This window comes from Pristiophorus japonicus, chromosome 7 (assembly GCF_044704955.1).
Source record: "Pristiophorus japonicus isolate sPriJap1 chromosome 7, sPriJap1.hap1, whole genome shotgun sequence".
NCBI classification, from domain to species: Eukaryota; Metazoa; Chordata; class Chondrichthyes; family Pristiophoridae; genus Pristiophorus; species Pristiophorus japonicus.
Window position 1 is genome coordinate 149,577,506 of NC_091983.1, and position 12,279 is coordinate 149,589,784.

The following is a 12,279-nucleotide window of genomic DNA, read 5'->3' on the forward strand; positions in this document are numbered from 1 at the left end:
AGAAGGAGGCCACTCAGCCCATCGTGCCTGTGCTGGTTCTTTGGTAGAGTTATTCAATTAATCCCACTCTCCTGCTTTTTCCCTACAGCCATGTCATCTTTCCCTTCAAGTCTTTATCCAATTCTCTTTTGAACGTTATTAATGAATCTGCTTCCACCGCCCTTTCAGACAGTGCATTCCAGATAACAACAAATCGTTGTGTAAAAGAAAATGTTTCCTCATGTTGCCTCTAGTCATTTTGCCAATCACCTTAAATCTGCGTCCTCCGGTTTCCAACCCTGCTGCCACTGGAAACAGTTTCTCCTTATTCACTGTATTAAAACCATTCATGATTTTGAACATCTCTATCAAATCTCCTCTTAACCTTCTCTGGTCTAAAGAGAACAACATCAGTTTCTCCAGTCTCTCCACATAACTGAAGTCTTTCATCCCTGGTACCATTCTAGTAAATCTCTTCTGCACCCTCTAAGGCCTTACAGTAATAATGTTCGCCATTAGTGGAAATGTTAATGTACTAACAAGGATTTAAAGATGGAATGCCATAGGATGTTGGATTCAATCCTTTACCACTCAGAATTTTATCACTTTATTTTGGGTAAAGTGAAAATATTTATGAAGCTGGAGCATTTCTTAGGATCATGGAAATCAATATAAACTGTATTTTTATTGATGAATTAAAAAGTTGACATGCAGCTAATATTTTTTTTAAAGTTGAGTTATTTCAATAATTCATGTAGATAAATATTATCAATAACAGAAATATATTTAAAATAAACAACATCTAATTATAGCATATCAAAACACATTGTTTTTAACATAGAAGCTAAGGTGCAACATTTATTTTTATCTTCCCTTCCAAAATACCATTCTATTTACAAAGGAATATTATTTTGGGGTCTACTCTTAATACCTAGGCCACCATTAACTCAATTTTCCATTTTAGCAGCATACAGCTCACTAGGTCTCCAATAAATTATCTTGCTGAGTGCTTCCGACTTTCAAAGTTGGCCCACAAAACTTAACATAGAATCATTTGGCGCAGAAGGAAACCATTCGGCCCATTGTATCCATGCCGAGGTATCATCTGATATCTCTCATGTTTTGGTACTTGACTGGCTGAAATACTAGCCTTTAAAACTGGTTTTCAAAGAATCAGAGATCAGTTTTAAGAATGTAATTCTGAACTGCTGAATAGACATTGGAATGCTTAAGGAACTGGTGAAAAGATATGCTCAGTGATTAAACACAGAGGCTGCGGTTTCGCCTACCAAGGCGGCCGGGGTCTGGAGCAAGGTATCATAGAAACATAGAAATCTACAGTGCAGAAGGAGACCATTTCGGCCCATCGTGTCTGCACCGGCCGACAAAGAGCCACACGGCCCTCGGTCAGCAGCCCTGAAGGTTACATATAAACCTATGAACAATGAACAATGGCGGAAAGATAAAGAGCATGCGGCCCAACTAGTCCGCCCCACATAACTGCGATGCCTCCTGCACTACAACATTCTACACTCCACCCCAACTGGAGCCATGTGATCTCCTGGGAGAGGCAAAAAAACAGATTAAAAACTCAGGCCAATTTGGAAAAAAATTTGGGAAAATTTCTCTCCGACCCATCTAGGCAATCGAAAACTAGACAAGGAGATCACCCTGACCATATTTGATTCCCTACAGTACTTACCATCGTATCTGCGCCAGCCAACAAGAGGTTATCCAGTCTAATCCCACTTACTAGCTCTAGGTCCATAACCCTGCAGGTTACGGCACTTCAAGTGCCCATCCAAGCACCTTTTAAATGTGGTGCGAGTTTCTGCATCCACCAATCTTCCAGGCAGTGAGTTCCAGACCCCACAACCCTCTGAGTGAAAAAACTTCCCTCAAATCCCCTCTGAACCTTCCACCAACCATCATAAAACTATGCCCCCTCATAATTGCCCCTCCATCAAAGGAAATATGCCCTTGTTATCCATTACATTCAGGCCCCTCAAAATTTTATACACCACAATGAGGTCTCCTCTCAGCATCCTCTGTTCCAATGAGAACAAACCCAGCCTATCCAATCTGTCCTCATAGCTAAGATTTTCCATTCCAGGCAGCATCGTAGTAAATCTCCTCTGCACTCCCTCCAGTGCAATCATGTCCTTCCTATAATATGGCGACCAGAACTGCACGCAGTACTCCAGCTGTGGCCTAATATACAATATTATACAATTTAAGCATAACCTCCCTGCTCTTGTATTCTATGCCTCAGCCAATAAAGGCAAGCATTCCATATGCCTTCTTAACCACCTTATCCACCTTGCCTGCTACTTTCAGGGATCTGTGGACAAGCACTCCAAGGTCCCTTTGTTCATCTAAACTTTAAAGTGGCCTTCCGTTTAATGTGTATATGCTTTCCTTGTTAGCCCTCCCCAAGTACATTACCTCAAACTTCTCTGAATTAAATTCCATTTGCCACTGTTCTGCCCACCTGACCAGTAGATTGATATCCTCCGACAGCCCATGACTTTCGTCTTCTATATAAGAACATAAGAACATAAGAAATAGGAGCAGGAGATGGCCATATGGCTCCTCGAGCCTGCTCCGCCATTTAATACGATCATGGCTGATCCAATCATGGACTCAGGTCCACTTCCCTGCCTGCTCCCCATAACCCCTTATTCCCTTATCGGTTAAGAAACTGTCTATCTCTGTCTTAAATTTATTTAATGACCCAGCTTCCACAGCTCTCTGCGGCAGCGAATTCCAGATTTACAACCCTGTGAGAGGAGAAATTCCTCCTCATCTCAGTTTTAAATGGGCAGCCCCTTATTCTAAGACCATGCCCTCGAGTTCTAGTCTCCCTTATCACTGGAAACATCCTCTCTGCATCCACCTTGTCAAGCCCCCTCGTAATCGTATAGGTTTCGATAAGATCACCTCTCATTCTTCTGAATTCCAATGAGTAGAAGCCCAACCAACTCAACCTTTCCTCATAAGTCAACCCCCTCATCTCCGGAATCAACCTAGTGAACCTTCTCTGAACTGCCTCCAAAGCAAGTGTATCCTTTCTTAAATATGGAAACCAAAACTGTACACAGTATTCCAGGTGTGGCCTCACCAATACCTTGTACAACTGTAGCAGGACTTCCCTGCTTTTATACTTCATTCCCTTTGCAATAAAGACCAAGATTCCATTGGCCTTCCTGATCACTTGCTGTACCTGCATACTAACCTTTTGTGTTTCATGCATCAGGACCTCCAAGTTCCGCTGTCTGCAGCACTTTGCAATTTTTCTCCATTTAAATAATAACTTGCTCTTTGATTTTTTTCTGCCAAAGTGCACAACCTCACACTTTCCAACATTATATTCAGCTGCCAAATTTTTGCCCACTTACTTAGCCTGTCTATGTCCTTTTGCAGGTTTTTTGTGTCCTCCTGACACATTACTTTTCCTCCCAGCTTTGTATCATCAGCAAACTTGGCTATGTTACACTCAGTCCCTTCTTCCAAGTCATTAATATAGATTGTAAATAGTTGCGGTCCCAGCACTGATCCCTGCAACACCCCACTAGTTACTGATTGCCAATCCGTGAATGATCCATTTATCTCGACTCTCTGTTTTCTGTTAGTTTGCCAATCCTCTATCTATGCTAATATATTACCCCCCAATCCCGTGAATTTTTATCTTGTGCAGTAACCTTTTATGTGGCACCTTGTCAAATGCCTTCTGGAAGTCCAAATACACCACATCCACTGGTTCCCCTTTATCCACCCTGTCCGTTACATCCTCAAAGAATTCTCGCAAACTTATCAAACATGACTTCCCCGTCATAAATCCATGCTGACTCTGCCTGACTGAATTATGTTTTTCCAAATGTCCTGCTACTAATGATGATCATTTAATAATGATCAACCACACAGCCAATTTTAATGTCATCTGCAAACTTCTTAATTATTCTCCCTATATTCAAATCTAGATCATTGATGTATACCACAAAAAGCAAGGGACCCAATACTGAGCCCTGTGGAACGCCACTGGAAACATCCTTGCAGTCACAAAAACATTCATCAACCATTACCTTTTGCTTCCTATCTCTAAGCCAATTTTGGATCCAACTTGCCACTTTGCCCTGGATCCCATGGGCTTTAACCTTGAGGACCAGTCTGCCATGTGGGACCTTGCTTTGCTAAAGTCCATATACACTACATCGTACGCACTACCCTCATTGACCTTTCTGGTTACCTCCTCAAAAAATTCAATCAGGTTAGTCAAACACGACCTTCCCTTAACAAATCCGTGCTGACTGTCCCGAATTAATCCTTGCCTTTCGAAATGTAGATATATCCTGTCTTTCAGGATTTTTTCCAATAACTTTCCCACCACTGCGGTTAGGCTGACAGGCCTGTAATTATTCAGCCTATCCCTTTCTCCCTTCTTAAATAAGGGTACTACATTAGCAGTCCTCCAATCCTCTGGCACCATGTCCAAATCCAAAGAGGACTGGAAAATGATGGTCAAGGCCTCTGCTACTTCCTCTTTTACTTCGCTCAACAGCCTGTGATGCATTTCATTTGGGCCTGGGGACTTATCCACTTTCAAAGCTGCCAACCCCTTAATACCTTCTCTCTCACTATGTTTATTTCATCCAGAATTTCACACTCCTCCTCGATAGCAGTATCTGCATTGCTCCTTTCCTTTGTGAAAACAGATGCAAAGTATTCATTAAGAACCATACCAACATCTTCCCCCTCCACACAAAGAATACCCTCAGGATCTCTAATAGACCCTACCCTTTCTTTAGTCATCCTCTTGCTCTTAATATATTTATAAAACATCTTTGGGTTTTCCTTAATTTTACTTGCCAAGAATTTTTCAAGCTCTCTCTTAGCATTCCTAATATCCTTTTTAATTTTACCTCTGAACTTTCTATATTCCTCCAAAGAGTCTACAGTATTTAGCCATTGGTTTATGACATAAGCTTCCCTTTTTTTCTTTACCCTCCCCTCTAAGTCCCTAGACATCTAGAATTGTTATTCCCACCTTTTTTCTTTAAGGGCACATGTTTGGCCTGAGCCCTCCGGATCTCTTCCTTGAATGCCTCCCACTGTTCCGACACTGATTTACCTACAAGTAGATGGTTTCCAGTCCACTGTGGCCAAATCCCTCCTCAACTTAGCAAAGTTAGCTTTTCCCCAATTTGAAACATTGAAACATAGAAACATAAAAATTTACAGCGCAGAAGGAGGCCATTTCGGCCCATCGTGTCTGCGCCAGCCAACAAAAAGCTTCATGGCCCTTAGTCAGCAGCCCGAAAGGTTACATACAAACCCATGAACAATAACAGAAAGGCAAAGAGCACCCAGCCCAACCAGTTCACCCCACACCACTGCAACACCCCTTATACTAAAAACATCTACACTCCACCCCAACTGGAACCATGTGATCTCCTGAGAGAGGCAAAAACTAGATAAAATTTGGGACTTTTATTCCTGGTCTATCCTTGTCCTTATAACTAACTTGAATCTGACTGAATTATGGTCACTGGCACCCAAGTGCTCTCCCTCTCATACCCTTTCCACCTGCCCAGCCTCATTCCCCAAAACTAAATTCAAAAGTGCCCCCTCTTGTGTTGGGCTTGTTGCATACTGACTAAAAAAGTTCTCTTGAATGCATTTTGAGAATTTCACACCCTCTATACCCTTCACACTATATTTGTCTCAATCAATATTTGGATAGTTAAAATCCCCTACTATTACTGCCCGATGGTTTTTGGACTTCCCAGCAATTTGCCTACGTATTTGCTCCTCTATCTCCCTCCCACTGTTTGGGGGTCTATAATACATGCCCAGCAGTGTGATCGCCCCTTTTTTATTTTTCAATTCGACCCATATGGCCTCATTTGATGATCCCTCTAACATATTATCCCTCCTCACAGCTGTAATAGTTTCTTTAGTCAATACCGCGACCCCCCCTTTTTTACCCCCTCTCTGTCTTGTCTAAAAATCTTGTAACCAGGAAAATTGAGCTGCCAAACCTGCCCCTCTTTCAGCCATGTCTCTTTAATGTTTATAATGTCATACTCCCAAGTATCTACCTGTGCTCTTAGCTCATCCACCTTATTCGCTATACTCCTTGCATTAAAGTATATACAATTTAGCACAGGAAGATCTCCTTGATTACTACTTACTAACCCTTGTTTCCTCTGTCTTACAGATTCACTTCCAAATTCTTGATATCCAATTTCAGTTTTACTTCCTTCCCTATTGAATTTGTTCTCAGGTTTCCATCCCCCTGCCAAGCTAATTTAAACTCTCCCCAACAGCACTAGCAAAACTCCCCACGAGGATATTGGTCCTGGTGCTGTTGAAGTCCAATCCGTCCGGTTTGTACAGGTCCCATTTTCCCCAGAAGCTGTCCCAATGCCTCAGGAATTTAAAGCCCTCCCTCCTACACCAGCTCTCCAGCCACGCATTCAACCTCTTGATCCTTCTCTTCTTATACTCATTAGCACGTGGCACCGGTAGTAACCCGGAGATTACTACCTTTGAGGTCCTACCCTTTAATTTTTCTCTGAGCTCCTTAAATTCTAGCTGCAGGACCTCATCCCTCTTTCTACTATGTCATTGGTCCTGATATGGACCACGACCTCGAGCTGTTTACCCTCTCCCCCCAGAATGCCCTGCGTCTGCTCTGTGACATCCTTGACCCTGGCACCAGGAAGGCACCATACCACCCTGGAGTCATGTCTACGGCCGCAGAAACGCCTGTCTGTTCCCCTAACTATTGAATCCCCTACCGCTACAGCTCTTTTATTCTTCTCCCCTCCCCCCTGTGCAGCTGAGCCACCCATGGTGCCTTGCACTTGGCTCTGGCTGCACTCCCAGAGGCACCATCGCCCTCACCGATACTCAGAAGAGAATATCGGTTGGAAAGCGAGATGGACTCACGGAGGTACTCTTGCACTACCTGCCTAGCATTCTTACTCCATCTGGTGGTCACCCACTTCCCTTCTACCTGCATGCTTTTAAGCTGCGGGGTGATCACCTCCTGCAATGTGCTATCCACGTAGCTCTCAGCCTCGCGCATGCACCATATTGACTCCAGCCACTGCTCAAGCTCCGAAATCCAGAACTTCCCACGTGCCGCAGTTCATGCACTCCACAGGATTGAGCTGCCCTGCCATTTCTCTAGCTAGACTTATATAGTTAAAATCTAATTGAAAAGAAAAAGAGAGAGAGATACTTATCATTCAAACAGCCAACCACTTACCTACCCGGATGAGGGCTGTGAACTCCTCGCCAGGTGAACTCCTTGCCTACCTCCGGCTCTTCTGCTCCTCGGACTCCTGGCCTCTTGAACTCACCGAACACTCTGGCCTCTCGGACTCACCGGGGTCGGGGTTGCTCGGACACACTGAGGTCGAGGCCGCTCAGGTCGAGGCCTCTTGGCCCACTGCTGGTTCCATTTCGCTCTGTACAAGTGATTTTACCTTGATGAGGCTTGTTAAGCCCGCCAGCAAGGTTCTCAGCCAATTAAAATGAAGCGGGTCTGATGATGTAATTTGCTAACGCGTCATCAGCTGGTTTCCTTAAAAGGACGATGACAACATTGATTTTGGCTGTTGTTCTGTCAGTATACTGCAGCATTGAGGTGCTGCAAACACAGACAAGCACTGCACAAAGGTGCACTGCTGCACCCAGACTCTCCCATGACCCCCTCCATAGGCTTATGGAGGGAGTCACAGCACATGGGGAGGTTCTCTTCACTTCCGATGGGCAGAAAATATCTCACCAGGACACCAAAGCGGCCTGGTTGCACATTGCACAGAAGGGCACAAGCAGGGATGTTGTCAGGAGGACCTGGCTGCAGTGGCACAAACCTTTCAATGATCTCAGTAGATCATGAAATGTTACTGCAAAGCCACACTCAACCTCACCCTGCTGTGCCACTTATCATATCCCCATCACTCTGCCTTCCCTACCCTATTCCTGCACATCCTTACTCACACCAATTTACCTTGCACCTCCACCCATCCCTCCCTCTCTGTCTACATTATCACATCGCGATCTCATTAGCCACCCATCACACTCGCCCTCAGCCCAATCCAACCATAACAATTAACACCCACAAGGGCCGGAATCTTGCTAGTGCTCAGAGGGCGGGTTTGGAGGCGGGTCCGCTGTTAAAATCCAAAAGTGTTGAAAATAAAGATTTCAATATTGGACAACACATTGGCAGAAACTCTACATGAACATTGGCTAAAAGAACCAAGTGCCTAACTTGTGTGTTGTTAGTTGAGAGACTAGCGGGTTGACATCGGGCTCCCGACCCACTGCCAATCATTGACAGCTGACCCTTCTCAACAATGCAGATTTATAGGGATTGGGTTGTGGAGTAGAACAGAGGGTAACTCTCCTGACGACCACCTCATACAGTATTGCCATCAAACAGTAATTAGGACAATGCAGCACTCCTTCAGTACTGCACTGAAGTGTCAATCTAGATTATCTGCTCAGGTCCTGGAAGGAGAATTGAACATCAAAGTTCACCTGTCCAGTAAGAGAAACTCAGAGACCTGTTTAAGAGACACTGAAATAACCAAGCCAAACGTATAATATTTTTTGCTAGCCATAATCTCATTGAATGCTGCAAGAAAAATGTAGGGTACAGCATCAACCCTTGTACATGGCCTTCTTTGACCTTACAAAGGCCTTTGACACTGTCAACCATGAGGGACTATGGAGCGTCCTCCTCCGTTTCGGCTGCCCCCAAAGGTTCGCCACCATCCTCCGCTGATGACATGCAAGTTGCGATCCTGACCAACGGATCCATCACAGACCCAATCCACGTCCGAACTGGGGTCAAGCAGGGCTGCGTCATCGCGCCAACCCTCTTCTCAATCTTCCTCGCTGCAATGCTCCACGTCACACTCAACAAGCTCCCCGCCGGAGTGGAACTAAACTACAGAACCAGTGGGAACCTGTTCAACCTTTGTCATCTCCAGGCCAAATCCAAGACTGTCCAAACCTCTGTCGTTGAACTACAGTACACGGATGACGCTTGCGTCTGCGCACATTCAGAGACTGAACTCCAAGTCATAGTCAACATCTTCAATGAGGCATACGAAAGCATGGGCCTTACACTAAACATCCGTAAGACAAAGGTCCTCCACCAACCTGACCCCACCACACAGCACTGCCCCCCAGTCATGAAGAACCTCGTCATGGCCCTGGACAACATGGACCACTTTCCATACCACGGGAGCCTATTATCAGCAAGGGCAGACATCGACGACGAGACACAACACCGCCTCCAGTGCGCCAGCACAATCTTCGTCCACCTGAGGAAAAGAGTGCTCAAAGATCAGGCCCTCAAATCTGCCACCAAGCTCATGGTCTACATGGCTGTAGTGATACCCGCCCTCCTGTATGGCTCAGAGATGTGGACCATATACAGTAGATACCTCAAGTTGCTGGAGAAATACCACCAACGATGTCTCCGCAAGATCCTGCAAATCCCCTGGGAGGATAGACACACCAACGTTAGCATCCTTGATCAGGCCAACATCCCCAGCATCGAAGCACTGACCACACTCGACCAGCTCCGTTGGGCGGGCCACATTGCTCACATGCCTGACACAAGACTCCCAAAGCAAGCACTCTACTCGGAACTCCTAAACGGCAAGCGAGCCCAAGGCGGGCAGAAGAAACGTTTCAAGGACACCCTCAAAGCTTCCTTGATAAAGTGCAACATCCCCACTGACACCTGGGAGTCCCTGGCCAAAGTCCGCCCTAAGTGAAGGAAGTGCATCCGGGAGGGCGCTGAGCACCTCGGATCTCGTTACCGCAGGCATGCAGAAACCAAGTGCAGGCAGCGGAAGGAGGGTGCGGCAAACCAGTCCCACCCACCCTTTCCTTCAACGACTCTCTGTCCCACCTGTGACAGAGACTGCAATTCCTGTATCGGACTGTTCAGTCACCTAAGAACTTACTTTTAGAGTGGAAGCAAGTCTTCCTCAATTTCGAGGGACTGCCTATGATGATGATGAATGGCAGAGCAGGCTCAAGGGGCCAAATGGCCTAATCCTGCTCCTATTTCTTATGTTCTTATGTTCTTAAGATATTGGGTATAGGCTACTTAACAAGTGATCCGGCCCATAGCTTAGACACTGCTGGAGCAAAATATTTCATCAGTATTATCCAAAACGTTGAGACAATGGGGGTAATTTTGACTTTGTACGGTAGCCCCAATATCTGTTACCTAGATTCAACATCCACTCACTGCCTTACACAGTCCATTGGATTTAGTTGAAATAACAGCAGGATTGATGCTATCTCCTTTCTTAACTCTTGGTTATTGAATTAAGGAGTTAACTACAGCAACATGATGATGCTCTTACTCAGCTTCCATGTTGTTGTGTTGTTCAGTGTTCCTGATGCTGGCTGTAATGTACAGAGAGATGTGGCCCTGCCACTCAGGCGAAGGAAGAATTAAACAATCCTGGCAGCAAAACACGGTGCGAAGAGGGAAGCCAGCAGTGTTTATAAAGAGATCGCTAGCGCATAGTATAAAAATGTTATCATAATGAAGATTGATGGTAGTGCCGCTCCTTCAGCCCAATGCAGATCGGCACTATTCTGCATTTTATAGTTTGAGCCAGAGCTGGAAATCAAACTATAAAGTGAAGAATAGTGCCAAACTGCATTCAGCTGAAGGAACGACACTGCCATCAATCTTCATTATGATAAAATTTTTATACTATGCGCTGGAGATCTCTTTATAAACACTGCTGGCTTTCTCCCTTTTTTGTTTGCTTATGGTGCTCTATATGAGATGCTGCTATTGTTGAGTCGTTTGAGACTTTTACTACATTGCATAGCCTCCCCCCCACCCCCAATAAACCTTACACACAAGTGTACATACACGCCTCCAGTGCTCCAGTGCAGCCTTCGGCCGCCTGAGGAAAAGAGTGTTCGAAGACCAGGCCCTCAAACCTACCACCAAGCTCATGGTCTACAGGTCTGTAGTAATACCCGCCCTCCTGTATGGATCAGAGGCATGGATGATGTACAGAAGACACATCAAGTCGCTGGAGATATATCACCAACGATGTCTCCACAAGATCCTGCAAATCCCCTGGGAGGACAGGCGCACCAACATCAGTGTCCTCGCTCACGCTAACATTCCCAGCGTTGAAGCACTGACCACATTTGATCAGCTTCGCTGGGCAGGCCACATAGTTCGCATGCCAGACACGAGACTCCCTAAGCAATTGCTTTATGCGGAGCTCCTTCACGGCAAACAAGCCAAAGGTGGGCAGCGGAAACATTACAAGGACATCCTCAAAGCTTCCCTGGTGAAGTGCGACATCCCCACTGATACCTGGGAGATCCTGGCCAAAGACTGACCAAGGTGGAAAAGTCATCCGGGAGGGCATTGAGCTCTTCGAATTTCAATGCCCACAAGCGTGAAGAGGTCAGGCGCAGGCAGTGGAAGGAGCATGTGGTAAATCAGTCCCACCACCCCCCCCTTCCCCCGACAAATGTCTGTCCCACCTGTGACAGAGTCTGTGGCTCTTGTATTGGACTGTTCAGCCACCAAAGAACTCACTTTAGGAGTGGAAGCAAGTCTTCCTCAATTCCGAGGAACTGCCTATGATGACATACACGATTACAAGTATGGTGATCCAGGGCCTTTAATGTAACTTTTACGGATAGTTTGACAGTTTGAGATCACAATAGATAGGTTTTGGTAAATAAAGATTCTCCCGGAATTTTACTTTATTCACTTAACTTTAAATGAATCTTTTCATTACTCATTCTCAGGATGTGGGCGATGCTGGCGAGGCCGCATTTACTGCCCATCCATAGTTGCTCTTGGGCATTAAGAGTCAACCATGTTGCATGGGACTTAAGTCACACGTAAACCGGTCTGTGTAGGGGTAGCAGATTCCCTCCCCTGAACCAGCTAATTTATTAATGTCCTATACTATATATAAGGTACCTGATATGCATATTTATTTTTGTGTACGTTTTAAATTAATAAATGTTGAAAACTTAGGATATCTCTTCAGCTGATAGATAAACGTAAGTAAATTTTACTTAATCTTAAATAGTTATGTCATCACAAATAGGCACCAAAATTGTAATACTCATTTAAAACACTATTATAAGATGGTACATAGGATGTTAGGCACCTGCTGGAGCAGACACTGTATCAGTACTGTCAAATCCTTGTTCTGACACTGTAGCATAACTGTGAAGTAGCATGCAATTAGTGACTGACAGCGCAAAGTA